The sequence below is a fragment of the Heliconius melpomene genome, chromosome 15 (assembly GCF_056956725.1).
Source record: "Heliconius melpomene rosina isolate 202511_hmr_F chromosome 15, ASM5695672v1, whole genome shotgun sequence".
Taxonomy (NCBI): domain Eukaryota; kingdom Metazoa; phylum Arthropoda; class Insecta; order Lepidoptera; family Nymphalidae; genus Heliconius; species Heliconius melpomene.
The window spans coordinates 9,789,288-9,812,351 of record NC_140403.1 but is presented as its reverse complement, the minus strand read 5'-3'; the positions used below and the strand labels follow the sequence as shown (position 1 = coordinate 9,812,351).

General features: G+C 32.8%; 1 protein-coding gene across 4 annotated transcripts in view; it reads right to left on the bottom strand.

The window, feature by feature from the left end:
• Positions 1-23,064, bottom strand: part of LOC146531666 (monocarboxylate transporter 9-like) — a 41,638-nt gene that overhangs the window by 18,043 nt on the left and 531 nt on the right. The window contains exon 1 of one of the 4 annotated variants that reach the window (XM_085198724.1): positions 4,250-4,424. The exons of the other annotated variants lie outside the window; for them this stretch is intronic. The gene's annotated coding sequence lies outside the window, so the exon portion shown is untranslated. Of the gene's footprint in view, positions 1-4,249; positions 4,425-23,064 lie in introns of those variants that run through there. 4 annotated transcript variants of the gene reach the window in all.

Here is a 23,064-nt window from a genome sequence, read left to right as displayed (position 1 = left end):
ATTCAACTCGAATTATCCAAAACGTGCAAACGCACCTAAATCTTCGTTGCTATAAAGGCAGGCGGGTTTTTTTTTTTCGAGCTTGTGGTTAATGCTGAAGAGGGTATTCTGTCCCTGATGAAAAGCAAGCACTACGTGGCTGCCTGTGACGAAAATTAAATAGAATGCATCGGCCGGGAATTGAACCCGGGCTGCCTGCGTGGCAGGCGAGCATTCTACCACTGAACCACCGATGCGTGTAAGGCAGGCGGGCGCGGCGGACTCGCTTGTATAAGCATAACGTCGCGAGGCGCGTTTCGCAGCAAGGATTTTTTGATATTGTAACAACTTCTAAAGTACTTATTAAAATGAAAAACAGAAAAGACAGTTTTGATCTACATTAAATGGCCAACGTAACTAATATACTTATTTATATGCTGAGAGTAAGGGATAAGTGAAACTTGACTCGATACAGTTGATGTGTGAACGACGTGATGTGTCAATAATTAAATGCGTTTTTCTCTAAAACTATTCGCAATTTCGAAATAGTTTAAAAAGCAAATTTTATCTTCGTTTAACGTAGAAATTTAATAAAGTATTTTAAAGGATAAGGATTAATACCATTATGGAAAAATATCCCTCACAATAAAAAATATATTGAAATTACTATTTTTAGACAGAAGTATGATCACTACACGTTATTCTTAAAAGATAACAATATGTCGTCGCGGACTTTTTTGCAGATCTTATTAAGAGGAACAATACTCCAGTAAATTTTTTTCATGTAGTATTTACCATTAAAGCAGCGCATGCGCCAAAGTGTCTCAGCGGGTAGGACTTTATACACATTTATCGTATTTATGTTAATTTACATAAGAATGTACAAATAATAAAGTATATATAAACCTTCCCTGAGAAATACTCGACCTAATGGTGAAAACCGCATCCAAATCCGTTGGGTGGTTTAGAAGAAGAAGAGTTAGAAAGTTCAGACAGACACAAAAAGCGACTTTGTTTTATAAGAATATAGGATAGGATAGGATGTATAAATATAAAGTCCCTCTGCCTATCCTGTTATGTGCAGGATACGGCGTGAAGCTAATTGATTGATTTAATAAATATACTGGTACATAAAAAAAATCAAAGGAAAAATATATTTTCATTTCCTGTTTACTTCCCAAGATTGGTTATTCACGATCTACCCGATAAAAAATACTAGTTTAATATAAAACTTCAAACACAGCAGGATAAAGTCCCACGCCTCCTGCATTACACATTCGAGCACTCTTGCCAAGTAAGCTACTCGTTAACTATCTTTTACAGAGTTTCTAGTTTCTATAAAAGTATTTATATTAAAACTTTTGTTGTTAGCAAAACTGTAGAAAAAAAAGTATTTTCTTATAGACAACAGCTTATTAATCGTTTTTAGGGTTCCGTACATCAAAACGAAAAATAAGAACCCTTGTTAAAACTGTTTACACGCGTTATCTATTACTATAATAATATACCTAGTGATAAACTATCGTTGAAAATTATACACATACATCTTCTGAAGTACTGAACGGATTTGAAGAAAACTTTCATAGTAATTAGGCGTGGGCAGGATCTAGACTATATCTGATTTTGAAGATGTAGAGAGTAGAACCGTAGGGGTTCAGCTAAACTATAATAAATAATTAAAAGTATCCTTAACAAACGTTCTTGAGCGTAATGAACATTATTAGTTGAAAAAATTGACGACCTAGAACAATGATGAAGAACCATCACAGTCCAGCCTAACTAGAAGAAATATTGAAGAGCCTTAGTGAAAAACGTACGTAACGTAACGCAACTAAAAGAGTTGTTGAAATGCTACTCAAAACGAAATGAGTCGAGTTTTGGTGGAAAACGAAGAACAGAGTGTTTTGATACTAAGTTCTCTTTGCCTGCTACTTGGATTTTATGATGTTTCAATCACAATAGAGAGTTGTAAAGGGAAGTACAAAAGCAGCTCCGTCAACAAAGTTGCGGGCGGCCACTAGTATACCTACTGAGATATAAAACTAAGAATATAAAATTTCCACGTGTAAACGCACGTGATATGGTGTTGCGTTGGTGAAGTGTAACTAGAATCGATTATTGTAAACATAATAGCGCTCGACTCATAGTATTGATATGAGAAAGGTTATGTGGCAGACAGATAAGTGATGAAATGGTGCAAAAAACACCAAATTAAGGAAAATTGTTAAAATATTATCGTAAATTCATCATGACGCAGTTGAGACACAGTTCTAGATTATGATTGTGAGTTTAAATCTAACTTGGAATAATATTTGTTTATCATATACGCAAAGCGCGACGTTAAGTTCCGCTAGTTAACACTATGTGTATCTCGAATTTGGTAGCAAATTGAGAAGGGCCATCGAGGCCTTCGTGGCGGAAGAGCACAAGCGTGTGACTGTAAATGCGACGGTTGTGACGTCGTTTCTTTCACCCTAGAGCACCCTCGTGGATTCCACTAGGGTGTCCTAGGATGAAAGCTATATTTAATAGTATTTTCGTTTCCTCGCTCTGGTAACAAAGCGCGGCGTTAAGTACCGCCACTGAACTCGCAATGCCTCAAAATATCGGCGGGTAGCCTGTCCAATGCAGCGCTTTCTCTATTTACAATATTACGCTTACGCTTTATTGACAACAGCGAGTAAAAGAAAATAATTAGAAATATATTCATTTCCCCTAGTAAGTAACGAACCCACACGTTCACAGCCGATCGACGATCTCATAAATAATTTAAAAAAAACAATATTTCTATGAATTAATTTAAATATAAAAACTAAAATTCAAATTTACCTACAACAAATATAACAAGACAATCGTAAAGTCAAAGGCTAAAGCTAGTAGTCACACAAAACTCATTAACTGATAACAGTTATCAGTAATACATTGACACTTTATCACATGTTGAAATGAGTTACTAATCTGCACTAAAATTGTAAAATATTCTAAGAATATATTAATTAGTACGTCGTCCGGGAACAATAAATAATTGATGGTAATTATTTTATATTATAACACTAATTATTTTTATGCTAGTTCGGAGCTTTACCTGTGGATTCATTCGTCGATATGACACATTCTAAGTGCCCTATATATTCTAAGTTAGCTAGTGCTAAGACATTTCATTCCCATTAAGACACTTCCGTTCCCCACTTTGCACCGAATTCTACAGGCATTGAGTGTCGAGTGGAGGAACTTAACGACGCGTGTTGCCTTGTTACCAGAGCCAGAGCGTGGAAATGAAAATATAAAATATTTAATTTCCTCGAATCGAACTCACAAATATTTGCATTTACAGTCGCACGCTTGTGCACCTGAGCTCAGACTGACCTCCAATTATTAACGTATAGTAGCTATAGATATATATAGATATAGTAGCTTTAAGGTTAAGCCTTCTATGACTGACAGGTTGTCCAAAACATATATTTTTTTATTTAAAATCAATAGTTCCTAAGATTAAACATAACATTAAACATAAAACTCTATAAAATTAGAACACATGTTTCCAGAAACGTCGTTTACTTTGACCTCTATGACGCACTACGTGAGATGGTTGCGAGTTCAAAATCCGCTTGGCGATTGTTTTATATCACTTTATACTTATAAAATAACTATAATTTAATATTTTTTTAACTGAATTTTAAGTCAATAAGTTTTAAATATCAAATTAGTATAAGAAAAAAATATATAATGAGGTCTCTTTTTTACAAAAGAAATAGAGAACAAGAGGAAAATAACCTAAAACGTTTATCAGCTTGCTTTTATTTAGAGCAGTAAAAATCACTTTTACAGCGCATACTTAGATAGCACTACAATATAATAATCTAATTACAACTCTTAGTCATTATCTATATAATCTATACTGATATTATGAAGTTGTTGAGTTTGTTTGTTAGAACAAGCCAATCTCAAGAACTACTGGTATGAATTGAAAAAATATTTTTGTATTTCTCAGACCTCTTTTCGAGGAAGCCTAGATACTAAGTTAAATCAAAGCAGACATAACTCTAACTACTATACGAGTTGTAGGAAAATACGAATATATTTATAGTTTGTCAAATATAGAAAATACTTGACAAATTGTAAATATTTAATACTAGTAGTTTCGATAACGTTATTTCCTCGGTTTGCTTAGAATTAGCGCGGCGTTGAGTTCCGCAACCCTTCCTGCATATTATTTAACAAAAAACAATTCCAAAAACATAATTCCACACAATAAACAAAAAAAACAAACCTTAATTTGTAACATCTTGGCTATATTCGACGCTCGCCAAACTTTATACTAACATAAAATCCCACCGCATTCTCAACACTAATAACAATAATAATAAATACCAATACAAAACACTTATCTATACTCACTTCACTTAACACTTTCACAAAAATAACATATATTTTTTTACATAAAAAAAGCCAAGTTAAAACTTTACACAAGTGACAAGAAGACGTCCGCGGCTCTACTGGAGTGACCTGGCCGCGAGCATTCCGGCTCATTATTTAATATCCAGATAAAAGATTATCTATAGAGTCGTCCTCGGTCAATACGACACCAAATTACGTATTTATCACTGAATGGCGAACGATTGTAGCAAATACGTACATACATTACATGTACTGCTACAGTACATTTTTAACGAGACGAGACGAAAGACTTGAATAAATATAAATCGAGAAACTTCATATTTAATTTATTTTTAATCAGAGACATCTACCCGTTAATTTTCGAGACATTGGTCAGAACTGAGAGCCCTATGATGTCTAGCGTGATCAAGTAAACGTCGACATTATCAATATAAGTAAACATTTCCCGCAAGTGGATATCAAACTACAATAAATTATAATACACGTTTATCAAAGAAAAAAAAATGAATATTCGAGAAGCTACAATTTTATTACTACAGTAATGATAATAGAATTAACTCGTCACACATATTTATATAACAATCTTTAAATAACGATATATTCTGAGGTCCGTAACCGGCACACATTCTGAAGATAAATGTCACCAACAGAGATAACGACTAATTTAAGTGGATTTTATAACAATTAATTAAATAATTAATTAAATTGTCATTGATAATGACTGATTGTACACGTGTTAATTGTAGATTCACGCTATACATATAGCAGTAGGCATCCTTATGTTAGGACACTCCCTAGTCGTGTTTTGGTTAACTAAATAATTAATAAACTATAAAATATTTTCAAAAAATAAATGCAAAATATTGGTTTTCTATTTATTATTCTTTCATTTTGTTAATTTAAAAATTTTAAAAAAGTACTCAAATATGAGTGATATAAAAGACGCACAGCGATGCAAATGCCGATTTATTATCAATTTTGAAAGTTAAATGACGTTTTAGAGTGGCACGATTATGATAAGTATCAAAATCAATTGATTATCTTTTTATCTTCTGTCGCCGTTACAAATTATTTATAAGTCAAAGAAAGTATTAGAAGTATAATATTTAACTCCAATAAAAGTGATTTCAGGTTTTTATTATAAGTCTTAGTGACACTTCTCTCTGTTGTCTACCGCCAGTACATCACATACCTATATTTTATTTATTGACTAACGCACTAACGAAGCTACTGGACTTGAGAAATTTAAAATTTAGCATGTAAGTTAGGGAAGAAAAGAAGATTCCATGAAGACTTCTTTATCCATGTATAAAAGGACATCTATATTACATTAGTCAAACACAATTTCCTTCAGACATCCATACATATATTCCTACATTCCACATTCCACATCAAAATTGCATATTCAAATTAAATTACCAACGCCACTGTACCCACCACTTCGCGTATTCACGGTCTGTTGAATGGCAAAGTTAGAATTGAACCTTTTGTTATTATTTATGAGTGAACAAAAGGGTACTTTTGTAATGCCCACATGTATATCAATTTATGTAATATACTTTACAACAATCACTATTTTAATTATCAGTTTTTAAAAAGTTACTTTACATAGACATATATCATTAAAGTTGTGAAAAAAACACCAAAAATATAAAATTTCGGAAATGAATGGAAAGAGAAAAGCAGAGTGTTTCAATAAAAAAAAATTCGCATCTTCCGCCCAATTTTAGAAACATCGCGAATTGAGTAGCGTAACTCATCATTTTACCTTGTAGCCAGAACGAGAAAACGAAAATAATTGATGTCACCTAATGGGAATCGAACCCACAACTGTCGTGTTTACAATTTGAAATTGTAGCAGCAGGATGAGCTGAAACATGTTAAGTATAATATTTCTAAAAAAACCTATTTTCAAAGAAACATCAGATACAGATGAATTCACTTATTCACTAATTTATCTACTTGTTACATTTTCTTTTAATCATTGAAATAATAAAAAAAAATAGTCCAATTTTTATCAACTTCCCAATTGACACATACTATATACGATACGATATGAGGCCATATTTGGTCCAAAAACTCGATAACCTTTGTTCAGACGAATCTATTTAACAGCGCGTGCTCGTACACGATCTATGTACGTACATTATATAAAAAGCATTTTTGTGGTGTATTGTATTTTATTTACAAATCAACCCCTTCCTTTCATTTGATACCCATATTAAGTTCGTCACACAAATTTCGCCATTTTGTTTAGGCGGCCATTTTGAATTGTAATTTCATTATCACCATAACTAAAATTATAATCTAAACTAAGGTCAATCGACCACTGGGAAGTGGATCAAATTAAGTTTGCAAGATTGCAAATACATACAAAGACACACACACACGGCAAAATAAAACAATAGCCTGAAAAAAACAACCGTTCTAACAATACATAGCTGAAGCGCACTAGACAATAAATAATACTGAATTTATTACGACACCAACAATGGAAGTCTACTATCAAAAGATTTTCCTTGTTCACCTAAAGATAAACAAAAACAATATTTTTTGTTGATTTACTTGGTAGTTTTTTTTGTCATTCCAAATAGTTTCTTAGTGATGGGGTTGACCCACGTACTTTTGCCCACTATAACAAGATCTAATGCGGCGTTGAGTCGTTAGATTATTTCTAATACGGGTGGAAAACAGAGAACAGAGTGTTTTTACACTAAGAAGACTTTTTTTTCAGAGAACTTAGTGTAAAAACACTCTGTTCTCTGAATCTTTTTATTACTTTTTTAGGATCGAAGTGTATTAACACTAGGTTCCCAGGTTCCCTCTGCCTACCCTTCTTTATGCCATAATACAGCGTGAAACTAAAAAAACTATAATTATAATAAATATCTGTGTAAAAGAACGTCATTCCGCAGCACTCTGTGCAAACGGGCTTATTTGATAACAAATGGTTGTACGTGATAGGAACTATAATTTGCACTTCGCTGAATTACACTCAACTCACTTCAATAAATGGGACGTTTTTAATTAGGAAAATTTTGCCCAGATTTGTTCATGTGGAGAAAAGCTTTGGACATTTTCTCTCTGCATACATAGGCACAGCCCCGCAAACCGTGGGAGCTGCGTATTCATAAACCTAACCTAACAATTACCTAACAATGAAGATCGATCGATCTAATCTGTTTTAAAATAACTTCACGCTTTTTCCAAGACAGCGGAAAAAAAAATGTTAACTAACACCGTTTCCTATTTTTCACCAAATTGTTCGAAATGATGCGTGTTAAAAGCTGGATCTCAACGATCAATGAGCTATCAGTGCGAAGAGATGAATATATTTCAAGAATTTTTCTATACTTATCTAGGTCTGTGGTTAGTAATAATAAGTCAATTTGTGCAAACTTCAAAATATATTTTATATGTACCAGCTTCATATATTTCAATAAATAGGGGTAAATGAAAGTAGTCTTCAAATTCAAAATTTATATAAATCCTTGTTAATACTGAATACCGATCTTTAATCGGCTTAAAGGAACAGGAGGTTTTAAATAAAGCCTATTTTGTGTAATTGACGACCGATCCTTATTTTATGAGCGGCGCCAAGCGAAACAAAATGTATTGTGAAGTATTTTTTTTAGTAGAAATATTAAAAACTGCTTATCAAAAGCTCAAATTAGATAGCAATTTCAATTATGCATCTAATTGTGTGTTATCTTGTGAGAAAAATTAGCATGTAAATTTAAAACGCGCGGCGTCGATTTGCACCCTTCAGCGTGCAATGTCACGAAAATGCGAAATGCGGACACACAGTAGAAAAAAAAATCCTAGATTCCCTCTAACATGAAACTCAAAAAAACAAAGGAAAATTGTATGGAATAAGCTTTTTTTAAAATATAACTTATTTTGTTTTATCTTAAAAAAATAAAAAAGTTATAATTTAACACCATAACATTAAAAAATAAACATATTTTAAACGATTACAAGATGACCTTTCAAAGGTAATTTTGATTGAGCTTAAGCCAAAAGGCCTTATATCGAGCCAGCCCCGGGCAAAAAGCTCATCCGGGTAAGGTCAAGGGCAAGGGTCTCTCCTCGGTAAGTATTTTCATTTCACCCTCATTTGTTCAGCGAAAACGTTTCATTTCAGCTGTTAAACGGTTACTGAGCGATAAAGATGATTTAATTTGGCGTTGAGTTTGCAAAAATAATGTAAAAAAAATGGAAACTTATTTAAATTTATTTACAGAAGACGCCGTGACGCAGCAACAGGAGCACAAATACACAGGACCGAAATGTTGTCGGTTTTAGGTTCGATTCTTACTTGGGGAAGGTTCCCTGGTTCACTCTGCCTACCGTGCTATATTTGGGATTCAAATCGTGAAACAAAACCAAGATTTCTGTGTGAAGACACATGACAGATTCTAAACGTCTTCGATAAACAGATTAAAAAATACAAAAAAATTTAGTTTAAACCATTAGTTCGTGAGATTACCGCGCTCGACCAAAGAAACCCTTTAGCTTTATAAGATTAGTATAGATTTCTACTTTAGTAAACAACCCTCATAATATACTTAACAGTATTTTATATCAATCCTTACACATTCTGTTGAAAAGCGATCTAATCCAAGGTTACTGCGGCAGCGTGAGGTAGAGGTAGCTTTAGAAAAACATTAGTTTACACAAAATTTTGCAATATAATTATATATATTATACTAGTGGGCCTGGACGCGGCTACGCCCGCGAAAATATAAGCCTAAATAATTAAAATAAGTTAAAAAATAATAATAAGTGGAGATTTATTATTAGAAAAAATATCTGAGTAACCGAAATGAACAAACAAAAGAAGTAAAAGTAACTAAAGGAAATTCTTAATATTAGAAAAAGTACCTAAAGTTTGCCGTGCGCGCGTATTAAACATTTTTCTATATTAAATAGTTATTATTGCGAACAATATTAAATAAAATCCCAAATGATTAAAATTACGATATTTTAAGTGTGTAACATCGGTATAGATAACCGAACTGAGATAAATTAATTATAAGCAGCAAATAATTACATAAAAAATTATAGTAATTCCAAAATATATAAAAATTTAAAAAACCATCAAAGTCATCTGCCCGTTCGCGTCGGTCATACTATACCACTCGTAGGGTAGGTCATTTCCAATCAGTGACATCTTATTTATTAGAATGTTATACAGTATACTATAATTTCCATCTAGATGAAGTGCTAAAAGTGACTATTATATTTATTTTCATAAGGATGAATATCAAATTATAGAAATCATCTAATTTTTGTTAATGAATACAAATCTATATCGGCGCGCGCCATGTATGCATTAAGCAAACTCACTTTGGGTGACGTTTTCTTAAAACAACAAACTTTGCAAGCCGTTGCTTAGCAACGCGTAGCGACGATTGTTATTAACATGGCAGATTAAATTGCTTGTCAAATTAATTATTTTAATATAATGGTATATATCGAAAATATTACAAATATGAGAAAAAAAAAGTATCCTATGTTCATCCCGGGACCCTCAAGTATCTCTATATGAGTATTTTATCACAATTAAATTAGAAGTTTGGCCCTGATTGCGTAAAAGACAGACAGACAGACAGACACACAGACAGACAGACAGACAGACAGACAGAGTTACTTTCGAATTTATAATATAGGTATGGATTATAATCACAATTAGCAACAAATAAATTTATACGTAAATATAAAAGTCACGTCATTAAAAACGAGATTTTCGATTTTATTTCTATAGAGTCTATAGAAATAAAAAAGCTATGTCTCGTACATAGCAGGAAACTAGGATATGCAGAGAGAACCTGGAAACCTAATGTTAAGACACTCCGTTACCATTAAGACACATCCGTTCCTTACTTTCCGTCGAATCTTTTAAACTCTACACAAACAAACTAACGAGATAAGCGTACATATATAGACAGTTCCATTAGATAACCCAGCACTATTAACTGTAGGACTTAAATGATAAATCACGAAGCTTTGTAAGTTGTAGCGGAGTTAACTCGCCATTAGTACGGAAAAACCAATCATTTGGCTTTACAATAGGCCTATTAATAGCTTTCTTTTCTGATTAAAAAACATTTTTTTCCTTTTCATTTTAAGCGAAATAAGAGTGGAAAAATCATACAATCATAATATTTTTTTTATATATATTTCTTTGTTTACGTAAATCTATACCAGCTAAGAATAAATTAAGAGATAACTACGAAATACGCAAAACAAAAGCTAAAAAAAAATTAAAAACAATAGATACCTGTTGTAATTTTTTTATGTAAATTAAAACATATTCTACAATTTATTTTTTGTTTAATATTTGTAATTTATTTTTTAACCGACTCCTGTAAGAAAAGGAGGTTATCAATTCGACTGTACGTTTTTTTTTTGTTTAAGATTTTGTGTTTGTGATGATTTTTTAAAATATCAAAAAACTGAAAAAAAAACAATGGGCGATAAAACAAAAAAAATATCCCATCCCATCCAATGGCGACTATCTGACACATAAAGGCAGCAATTTTTAAATTGCTTCAGCTTTGTGTGAAATAAATTGCTAGCCGTAGCTTTAATGTTTTTTATGGACATTTAAACAGTGCTTAATATTATATCGTAGTAGTTTTTAGTGTCCAATTATTATTTTTTAAAATTTTTCTTCATTTCGTATCAGCTTCGAGCTGTATCTTTCCTCCGATATTTTTCGAGGCAATTCACGTTGAGTAATGGAATTCAACGCTTAGTGTTTGCCTAGGTAACAGAGCGAACAAATGAAAATATTAATAAATAATCAATTATTTCCTCGAGTGGGGATCAAAACCTCAACAGTCGCGTTACAACCACACCCTTGTGCCTCTGAACCACGACAGCCTTCAAATAATACTACCTAAATGAAAGAAATAGTAATAAGAAACGATGAATAAGAAAAGACGCGATGAGTTCCTAGTTCCACTCTACATGCAATGCCTCCAGAATTCGGAAAGTGGGGACCGGAAGAGTCCAAAAAAGGGAATCGAGTAGGAGAGACTAGGCACTAGTTTCTCAGATTCCCTCTGCCTTCCCTGCTATGTCCTAGGTACGAAACGTGAAACTAAAAAAATGTATACACCTATAAGATATAAGTTATAGGCTTTAATACTAGTGCTCTTCATTTACAGAATTTAAGTAAAGTTTAATAAAAAAATAAACAACATGGCTTACCTAAAAGCTCTTTATATACTATGAATAAATATTTTCACACTATAAAACAATAGCTACTTACTCGAGCTTCTTACAAACTGTCCAGAAGCGAGACGTCTCAAAAGTATTTCACGTAAGAGAAAAACTGTTATGTTTTTTTTATGTTTTAACAAGTTTTTGTACTTAATATCCTTTTTATAGCAGAGTAGGCAAAGGGAACATTATTTTAAGACACTCCGTTCCTGTTAAGACACTTCCTATCTCCACTTTGTGTCGAATTCTGGAATTACGCATTACCTTGTCAGACGTTGCTTAATATTACGGTAGAATATATTTGAAACATAAATTAAAAAAGCTTCACGATTTTTTTCATGTAGCAATAGTGATTATAGTAGGAGTGTTTATATAAATATCATTCTTCTAAGTGGGGATGAAATAAAATATTACCATTTCTATGTAAAGCGTTGAGTTCCGCCACTATTGAGTGAGAACAGAGTGTCTTAACACTAGGTTCCTTCTACCTTCCGTGCTATATGCTTGATATAACGTGGAGCTAAAAAAATATTCATTTTTTTTGTCATAGTTCTTACGCATTGTTTAGTTGTACCTATGCGTAAGAACGCGTAAAATATAAAAAGCGCGTAAAATGCGTAAGAATGCGTAATGTGTAAGAACATCAAGAAGCAGCTGCGGTGGCGGCAGTAGCGGTTTTGTTCTAATATGGTTATGTAAGTATAATATTACATGCGGTTAATATATCTATCCTTTGAAATTAACTTTATACCATTCCTTTAATTCTAATAAATCCTGAATATATATTAAAACTAGCGACCCGCCCGAGGCTTCGCCTGCGTGAACTACATTATTATTAATTTCTGTCTCCATGTCTACCTACGTCCTATAAGTGACATCCAAGCAAAATTTGGGACTCCTAGCATTTGTAGTAACGAAGTTTCATACAAACTTTCAGCCCCAAAAACAACCCCTTAGAAGTCGAATATTACAAATTCCCGTCTTAGCGAGCACCTACGTCCTATAAGTAACTCCTATGCAAAATTTCAGATTCCTAGCACATGTAGTTTCTGAGATTTCGTGATGAGTGAGTGACCTTTCGATTTTATATATATAGATTCTACATACCTAAAAATGATGAGGCGAGTCATGAACTACTAGGTAGGATAAACTACACAGATTTAGATAAAACTGCAGCAATTAAACTTTTTTTCAGCTAACACGGTGTATGCCGCACAAGGCAAAGACAGAGGGACTCTATTTATTAGTTTCCATAAAACACTCCACTTTCTCCACTTTCCGCCGATTTCTGAAGGCATTGCGTGTTATATGGAGAAACTTAACACCGTGTTTTAATACAGCTTATACATCAAAAGGCTACTAAGATTTTGTATAATCTCACTATAATATAACAATAAGTTAAAGCAGACGAAGCCGCATTAGGGTCGCTAGTAAAATATAAATCATAATTTTTTCCTACTCCAGACAGTTCAACGCACTGGCGATAGCTTTACAAAAGAACTATACAAAATAACCAAAGACCGAACTTGGTTAGTGAAAAGCTCGTTACCGTCTAGCTTGGGAATTGCATATAAATTGGATTTTCATATCACTTAATAGGATTTTTCACTTTTAACTTGTCTTATGTGTAATTAAACGTCGATATGGCCAAATTAACTGTATGGTTTTTACCGCGAGCGGAACGGATCTATTAAGGACTGCTTACTTAAATTGCATACTTGTATTTCCACCAGGTACATAGTTAAGTGTAAGGGACTGAGCGAGCAAAAAGAGTTCAAATGAACTCTCTTAGTTCTGGCAGCGAGGCGAAGTTATTAGAAAATACAATAATCTTTGTTGGTGGATATGTAAACCTATTGTTTTTTAAAGTTCGTTAGGCCTATGCATTACCGCTCATTTCTCTTTCGCGGTGGAAACCGGGCTTATTTTCTTAATCAGGGATTGAGCTGAGCTCACAACCATGCCGTTTACCAGACGGCGTTCCGTTGGGCCACGGCGAAAAGGATGGATATTCATATGTATATACACTCTACCCATCTCAGAATATACATAAAATACGACCGAATAAAAAAACCGCAAGAAATACGCAACTTAATGCTTCCTCCCGCTTAGCAATACAGACAGAGCAAACTTAGAGTTAGAACACTTTTCGAGACACTGCCTGTTGAATGGCGTAACTCAATGCCATGTCTCAATGCCATGTAAAAATAATAACAATAATGTGGAACACTGAAGTAATTTACCCCTAAATCGAATAAATGAGAAATACTAGAAAATAAGAAAAACACTATATTAAAATTTAATACTATTTGTGAAATTTAAACTCACTCCTCAGAACCATTTCACGAACATTAGTTTATGGCACGACAAAATTAGTTTTCCGCGACAGTGAACTATATTGTGGCTCTAAAATAACTCGACCTTAATTGCTGCTTGGAAACTTCAGCTTTCTTATTATAATTTACGACGATCTCGTAATGTGAATATTATCGAATCAAGGCCGAGAGCCTTGTTATAATATCCAAGAGTTTTCTCTATTAGGAATAAATTAATATTTTATGTTATACTAGCTTTTACCTACTGCTATGCTTACGTGGTCAAATGGAAATAACTAATCGTTGAAACACAAACATGACACATTCTAAGGCTCGTATCATGTAATCTATAAATGAAAACAGCATCTCAAGATCGATCTCAGAGTTGAGAGTGTACAATAAATACGAACCTAAGTGCCTGAAGTAATGTAGACTGCACTTGCACAGAAGAGTACTATATATAAATTTATAGACTCCCGTTCAGTCCCTTCAGGTATCCAGAAGTGGGTCGTATACAGTTTCAGTATTTAGGTCACTGCTATTTCAGTTATGGATAAACTAGGCTTTATTCTAATAAAGCATTGTATTTATTTAAGTTCATTTATATTATTTTTTTTGTTATTTAGGTATATTTAATGACTACTAGAGACATAACGCGGTTTCGCCCGCTTAAGCTTGTTATTATATTATTATAATTATAATTATCTATATATATATAAAAGGACTTGTCCTCACTGACAGAGGTAAGACGCACGCACAGCCGTACCCGCTGATGGTAGAAACGTGGAATTTGAACAGATGTTTACTTTCGTAATCTGGACATCCACTAAGAAGGGATTTTGAAAAATTTTAACCCTAAAGGAGTGAAACAGGGGTTGAAAGTTTGTATGGAAAAAAAATTCAATCGGCACCGATTTTTATTAAATTTTAAATTTAGATTTTTAAAAGTATTTAATTCAACACGTGTTTCACGGTTTTTTAGAATGTACCCCCTAACGGTGCCAATAAGTGGTGAAAGTCTGTATGGAAAAATCTTTAAATCGCCACCGATTTTTATAAAATTTGAAATTTAGACTCTTAAAAATATTTAATTGAACACATGTTTCGCGGTTTATTTTAATTTACCTCTAAGGGTGCAAATAAGCGGGCGAAGCTACGCGCGTCCGCTAGTTATATATATTTATATTTGATATTTATGTCGTTAGTACGTAGTTTTAGTGAGATTTGCTACTTCCTACGACTTAATCTACGTGATTAAAATTAAATTTAAAAAGATTTTTAACAAAATAAATAACCTAACAACATTTTGACATCAAAACATCGATTAATTAATTACAAATGAACGTATTTTCATGCTAATACACCGTAGTCGTTTGAATAATGACAATGATTAAGACCCGCCGTCCTATAAAATATAATTTGTTGACTCTACTCAGCTGGAATATTTACGATCTATATTACTGTAGGTATAAATAACATTTGTTGTAATTGATTGTGGCGGAGCTCAACGCCGTGCTTTACCGGACACCAGAGCGAAGAAATGGAAATGTAAATTTAAAGAGAAGAAATTTGTGGCGCAATGGGAAATGCCTACATGTAACCAAAATAGTTGAGGATTCGATCGCTGTTCGAAAGAAAGCTTACGTAAATGTACCTAAAAAGTCAAAGTAATCAAGTTATCATAAATAATTAATATTCCACTCAACACGCATTGTCAAATTGGACTAAAAGTGGAAAACGGAGGGAGGAACTAGACCCTAGGTTCCCTCTATCCACAGAGTTAAATGCGAGATACCGCGTGAAAACTAAAAAAAAATCGTTAAATAAACAAACTAATAAACATGTTTACTATAAGCTATAAATAGCTAATCACAAGATACCTACGTCCTTAGAGAACGTTCTCCAATTGACCTTTCTTGACAATTGGCCCTAATTACTAACTACATTCAAAGGCAAAGCTTTGACAAAATCAACAACGTTTGTTTACCATGCCGTTTAACTTATTTACTTCAGAAATAAATCATAGTAAAAACACTGGATAAAGAGCGGCGTTGAGTTACGGTACTCACCAATCGATATCTTAAAAATTGGGCAGACAGTCGGAAGCGTAGTGTCTTATCACTAAGTTCCTTTTGCTTACCGCTGCTACATGCGGGATAAAAACAACCTTTTATATTTTCATTTTCACTTCGATCATATTAGAGCATTGCGGAACCCAACCGCGCATTTTGAGCAACCTATACTAAAAAACAATACTAAAAATATGTGTCATATGGCATTTAGTACATAAAAGTATGAAGAATTCATTAAGATAATATTCTGTACAACTTCTTGTTCTTAATCTATTATGATTTTGAAGTGGAGCGTACGAGTATTGTTTTCCTTCTGCCATTGTTTCATAACGTAAAGATATTTTAGACTATATAAAATGGATATTACATTTATTATAGTTTTTTTTTACAAATCTAAATATATTCGATCGAGGCATTCGATCTGTTACTATAATAAAATATATATAAAAATGTTATTTACATATATAACGCGTGTATGTGGGCATATACTAGAATAGGTTCTAGCTCAAATATTGTAAGGAAAAGTAAGGAAAGGCGTCTAATTTTTTTATTTATTAGTGAAAGATTTTTTTTATTTATTGATAATTGGTACAAATTGTGGGTAAAAACTACAAAAAAAAACATAATGATTTTATTAGCCATCTCAATATTGCCTATAAGTTTAGAATATTTTGATTTCAGGTAATATAAGTAAACTTAAATAAATATAGATCGCGCGACACAGATGACACGACATTCCGCCAATCACACGGAATGTCTCGAAAATTGGGCGGTGCGTGGGTGACGAAGTGTTTTTGAACTAGGTTCCCTATTCTGCTATATGACTACAGAAAATTTATAATGCCGATGAAATGATACGTAAATTATTACCCTTATACAAAATAATAGTAATTTCAAGAAAAAAAAGGCTTTAAAAAACATAGTTGTAGACAGAGTGGAAAAAATAATTTATTAGGAAGTGACTACACTTGACCTAATTTTTAGAAAGCTCAGATTTTTCCGCACTACGCTATGACGCTAATTAGTTTCGAATTAATTATCATAAATTTTTCACTCAACTTCAAAAATGAAGGTATTATACAGAGAAAATGAAAAACGAAGCTATCTTGTTTTTATAAAGCAATATTTCACTAGTATTATTTGTTCTCAGACTCCGCTTCCGCGTGAAATTAAACGGTGTATCCCGCATAGAGCAGGATAGACAGAAATAAACTAGTAAGCCACCTCGTTCTCCGGGCAACGGCCAATTTTAAAGGTATGTTAAAAGTAAAAAAATCGAAGAATTATTTAAATAATAGAACAGAAAACGCCTTGCCTTGCCATATATCATCAAAATTAATCATACCTATACAACTCCATAGTATTTCCATAGTAATTTTATAATAGTGTTAACAATTCTTCCCCAGTCAACCGCAGTGCGGATGCCGCATCGATCCCGTATCCCGGGAGGCCTCGTTGACATTACGCCTACTTTGCTATGTTCTATTGGGTTATGGTTGCTTATTTTATTTGGTACTAGAGATTGAGTTTTTTGTATGAATTATGGATATAATATAATATGTAGTTCCTGATACATAGTTTTTTAAGGTTCACCTTGTATCCCGCACATAGAAGGGAAGGCAGAGGGAATCTGGGAACCTAGTGTTTAGATTACCTATTACAACACATCCGTTCCCCACTTTTCGCCGAATTCTCAAAGCATTTAAATCAAACAACGGTATGTTATGTATATTTACATAAAAACAAATATATTTAAATAGCTATATTATAGTACAGCCTATAGATCAAATTTTACTTTTTATTTGTATATATTATAAATTTACGTATAAATAATTGAAACGCAAAAGAACTGGAATCAGTGCCTCTTATAAGCCGTCTAAGCGCTCTGAACACCAAGCCATGCCTTCTTATCATGCTTGTTTCTTATTACACTTTCAAAATCTTAAACATATTTAATAAATAGTATATATTTTGCCTTGCCAAACGATCATTATTAGCAATAATCTTTGGTAGCGGAAACTTGTAAGAAACTACCTACAGATATGCTAACAATATAAATAAGTTGTAATAAACGTAGGTATATTTAGTAGTACGCTTAGCGCTTCAACGGTTTCCAAGAGGCGCGATTTTCGAGTCCCGTTACGTTTAATTTTTTTAACGTTTTCTAAAACATCTGTTGCCTTCCACTATGGAGTATTTTCAAATTATTGAAAGTCTTCATACATTTATTGTGCTTATGTACTTTCAAATAGACAAATACCTTCCGAATAATGTTTGCACAGCTGTGATAATAGTAATCTAAATTCTTTACATAATTATAATCTATATATATAAAATCGAAAGGTCACTCACTCATCACGAAATCTCATAAACTACAACTGCTAGGAATCTCAAATTTTGCATAGGAGTTACTTATAGGACGTAGGTGCTCGCTAAGACGGGAATTTGTAATATTAGACTTCTAAGGGGTTGTTGTTGGGGTTGAAGGTATGTATGAAACTTCGTTACTAATGACATTTATCTTTGTCATTCGTTACTAAATGCTAGGAGTCTCAAATTTTGCATAGACGTCACTAGGACGTAGCCATGGAGACAAAAATTAATAATAACATAGTTCACGCGGGTGAAACCGCGAGCGGGCCGCTAGTTCCTTCCTTCCTTTATAAAATAAACATATATGGTTTTAAAAAAAAACTAAAAAACATGATTTTCTACACCAAATGATACAAATGATATAGAATTTGCTCCGAGTTATAAATTATACGAGAATAAAATCTAACTGTTACTAGTAACCTCTGAAGAGTTCCAACATTCAGGTCCTGCTCCATCATACACGCACACCAGATCGTTGATACTATAATATTGTATTATCACCTAAGCTACGTACAACTGCCGAGATTCACGAGGATACAATTATTACAAGTGGTTCAAATTCATATCCTTAGATTATATTACATTGTTAGAAATCGGAAGCGGTTAACGTTTTAAAAAAAAACACGATAAAAACACATACCGTCTATATGTTTCCAACGTATTCGGCTAGAGGTTTTGCGTTATTACAATAAGTGACATGTATCACTCAATAACAACACTACACACTAGATACCTTCCAATCAGGGATTCCGTCTACAAGCAACTGTACCCGTTTGACACAAATCACACAACAGCGTAGGCATAGGGATAAAATAACAATAACAAAGCGTCAGAAATGTCCAAAATGGGCTTAACCAACTAATCCGCCGAATTTTCGACCTCTTTGCAATCGGTTAATCGACTAGTCGGCCAAACTTATAATCGGTCCATCTCTCAAAAAAAATATATTATAGGTTTCATGTACAATATTAGTTAGTAAATATGAAAATATATATACATTTTAAGTACTATAAAAAGTAGCTTCATTTGATTCTTACTGATTCAATACTCGAAAGCATATAATGACTACTTGTACTTAACAATGCATCATTAATTTAAAGCAAACAATGCTTCTTATGTCATTGTCATTAATATAATTATTAAAGGGGCTGTTATTGTATCGCGTTTAACCGTAAACGTGACGTTTGTGGGTTCAAATCTAACTCGGGGGAATGAATTATTTTCATTTCTTCTCTCTGATAATAAGACACAGATAAATACATTTGCCTAGTGTTCAGACATTCTATTCCCCACAATTCATCCTATTTTATACGTAGTGACGGAACTTAACGCCGCGCTTTATCTACCGGAGTGGAAAAAATAAAATAATTTATACAAAATCATTCCTCTGAATAGGGATCAATCCCACGACTACCGCGGAATAATATTTACTACGCCTAAATATAATCATCACCAAAACGGCTATTTTAACAAATTTTGAAATAAACCGTAGTTATAACGTCAAAACGTATGTTTATCACATAAAAAAATCGTACAGAATGGTCTCGTAAGTTCATGAACTTGGAAGATTTTCAAAATTACTTTTAAACACGTGTTTCGCTGAATTCAAAACAATACATTCTTAAATAAACAAACACTCAATATTACGTTGTTTCGTTTGAATAGAGCATGCTAAAATCCATATCTAAGCTAATATTATGAAACTGAAAAGTATGTTTGGGCGAACGTACTAATCTCAAGAACCACTGGTTCAAATTACAGAGTTGCGTTGTACATAAGATAATATTTTATAGTTTAATTATCATAGCAGTGTTTGCTTAGAAAAAAATATTTTTTAAATGAAATCTAAAAAAAATCCTGGCAACATTTTCTAAGTAATACAAAGGACGACAACGATGATATTTACAAGGGCCTCTCGAGCCATCGCTACGAGTCTATGGAAAATCTGTAGGTATTTAAGTATAGCATAGTAGCATTAGGTGCATTCCCTACAATAAAATAGTTGTAAATGTATAATATACCACTTTTTTCTGGTTAGCCAAAGAGAAAAACGAGGTGATATTCTCCGTTTAGAACCTCATTCAAAACTATATTTTTGAAAGGCTTTGGACTACTGTAAAGTGAACAAAAAGCCTTTTTTAGTTTCGTGATATGCCAAGCGGGGGTAGCCAGAGAAAACGGTCCCTGCAAACTCCTCCTAGTCTACTATCATCTATCTCCTTATATATCTTTTCGGGTCCTCATACTTTTTACCCTTTTCCTCCAGTACTATGAATGCTGTTTTCAAAGTTTTAACGGAGATCTTCCGCTGTTTTTGTAACTCTTTTTCCCATTCTTTCATTACTCATCCGCTTTACGTGCCCAAACCACCTGAGCACATTCTTCTTCATTATCGCCATGACATCCTCTCTAATACCTGTCATTCTGTGTATCATTAAGGATTACGGGTTCGATCAACTAAACTGACATACATCCTACGTAGGGTTCGTATCTCCTAATCAAAACGTAAATAATTTTCTAAAATAGCAATCAAATATTCGCAAAAAGTTGTAACCCGTAATATCGTTTGCTTCTACTATAAAAAAACGGGGTTTCTTTCAAAAATCCCCAAGACGCTACCAAATTGCATCTTTGCACGCCACGTTGTCGATCTCATCATGATATTAATTTAAAAAAATGTTGTAGAAATAGTACGTATCTATTCACACAAATAAAGTATATTAAATATTTGCCTATCCACCCGCATTTAGTTATAAAAAAGGTAATGGTAGTAAAAATAGTAAGAAAAGGTAACGTAAAAATTTGTACATAAAATTTTTACGAGAAAACCTATAGATCAAATTTTATGAATATCTTTATAGCTATACTAGACGCCGCCCGCAACTTTGTTGAATTTTAAGACATAAAATGAAACATGTCGTTCCTCGCGTACTCGTAAGAAGAAATCTTGTACTCCCCTACACTCCCTAACTTACCTGCATGCCAATGTCAACTTTCCCAGTCTAATGGTTTCTGTCTGTGCCTTATATTTGACTAGCGGACGCGCGCAGCTTCGCTAGCTTATTTAGGGGTGAATTCTAATAAACTATGAAACATGTGTTCAATTAAATACTTTTAAAAATCTAAATTTCAAATTTTATAAAAATCGGTGCCGATTTAATGTTTTTTCCATACAAACTTTGAACCCCTATTTCACCCCTTTAGGGTAAAAATTTTTCAAAATCCCTTCTTAGTGGATGTCCAGATTACGAAAGTAAACATCTGTCCAAATTTCACGTTTCTATGCACAGCGGTTACGGCTGTGCGTGCGTCTTACCTCAGTCAGTGAGGACAAGTCCTTTTATATATATAGATTGATTAATTTGTTACCAAAACAACTCCCGATACCTTTTTAGCTTCATTGTATATCCCTTTTCCCTAAGTTTTAATATATATCGATCGAAAAAATCAATGAAATATCGCCTTACACGAACGAACGAACAAACAAACAACTTCTTTCGCCTTATTATATTAGTATATATTTCTTTCTCTCGAGTGGGAATCGAACCCACAACCGTCGTGTTTATGGTCACGCTAGTGCTCATGATGGCCTCAACACCCGATTATAAGTGATAGGTAATAACATAAATAACTAACTTTATGCTCAATAAAAATGTTCATTGTTTTTTTTGCATTTAATTTGCATTGTCTTTTAACTCGATGACTTGCCTTTTAACTTAATTACTATAAACATCGGCCACTTAGTTTATTAGCTTTACATCTTTACATGGTACTTATATTATATGACATAAAAAATGTTAAGACTAGATTGCGGCTTTGTCTGAGTGGATATTCATTTACAGTTGGTTCCATATAAACAATTAATGGATGTAATTACCTAATATAACAGAATTAATATAAGCTATCATAGCCTTCCTCAAATATTCTTTCTAATACAAAAAAATATCAATTTCATCCACTCATTCCTGAGATTAGTGTTCCTCCAAACAAATTTTTCAGTTTTATGATGTCAGTAGAGATTATTATATTTTTAATAAAATATTGACAGCAATATGATATATAGAACAAAGTTATGCTTAGGATATAAAGAGATTTTTAAGGGTTGTTGTAATATTATTATTCTTATATCAAATAAGACAAAATGTGTGAAAAGTAATTTTAAGCAATGCAAAAAAAAGCAATTTTAATTGTAAAAATGTATGTATTTTAATGATTATCTCAATAAGCACATAAATAAAACCTTTACTTCAAATATTTATTTATATACACAAAATGTCTGTCTAGATATTGTAATCCAAATAATTAGTGTCACCTCATTCTAATGTTGTCTTACTGATAATGGTTTGTAATATTACTTTTTTAAGCATTAAACGGCTTGTTGCACTATGTTGTTTTATTAGATTTATTTATGTTTTTGTTCTGTATTTAAAATATTGTTTGAAAAAAAATCTATTAGAATGAGTTTTTGACCAATTTTAAATTTAAAAAACATTTTATTAAACTAACCTTTTACATCAAGTTATAATATAACCATAACAAATTTTTAAAGTCTTTGCAACTTCAAAAGTAAATATTTTTTTATAAAAGAAACTAACCGTGACTTATATTAATCAATAACATAAGAAGTTTAGTGACGACACCTATTAAAAAACATATTAACGTTAATCGAGTAAGCTAAAATATTATATGTTTAGCCT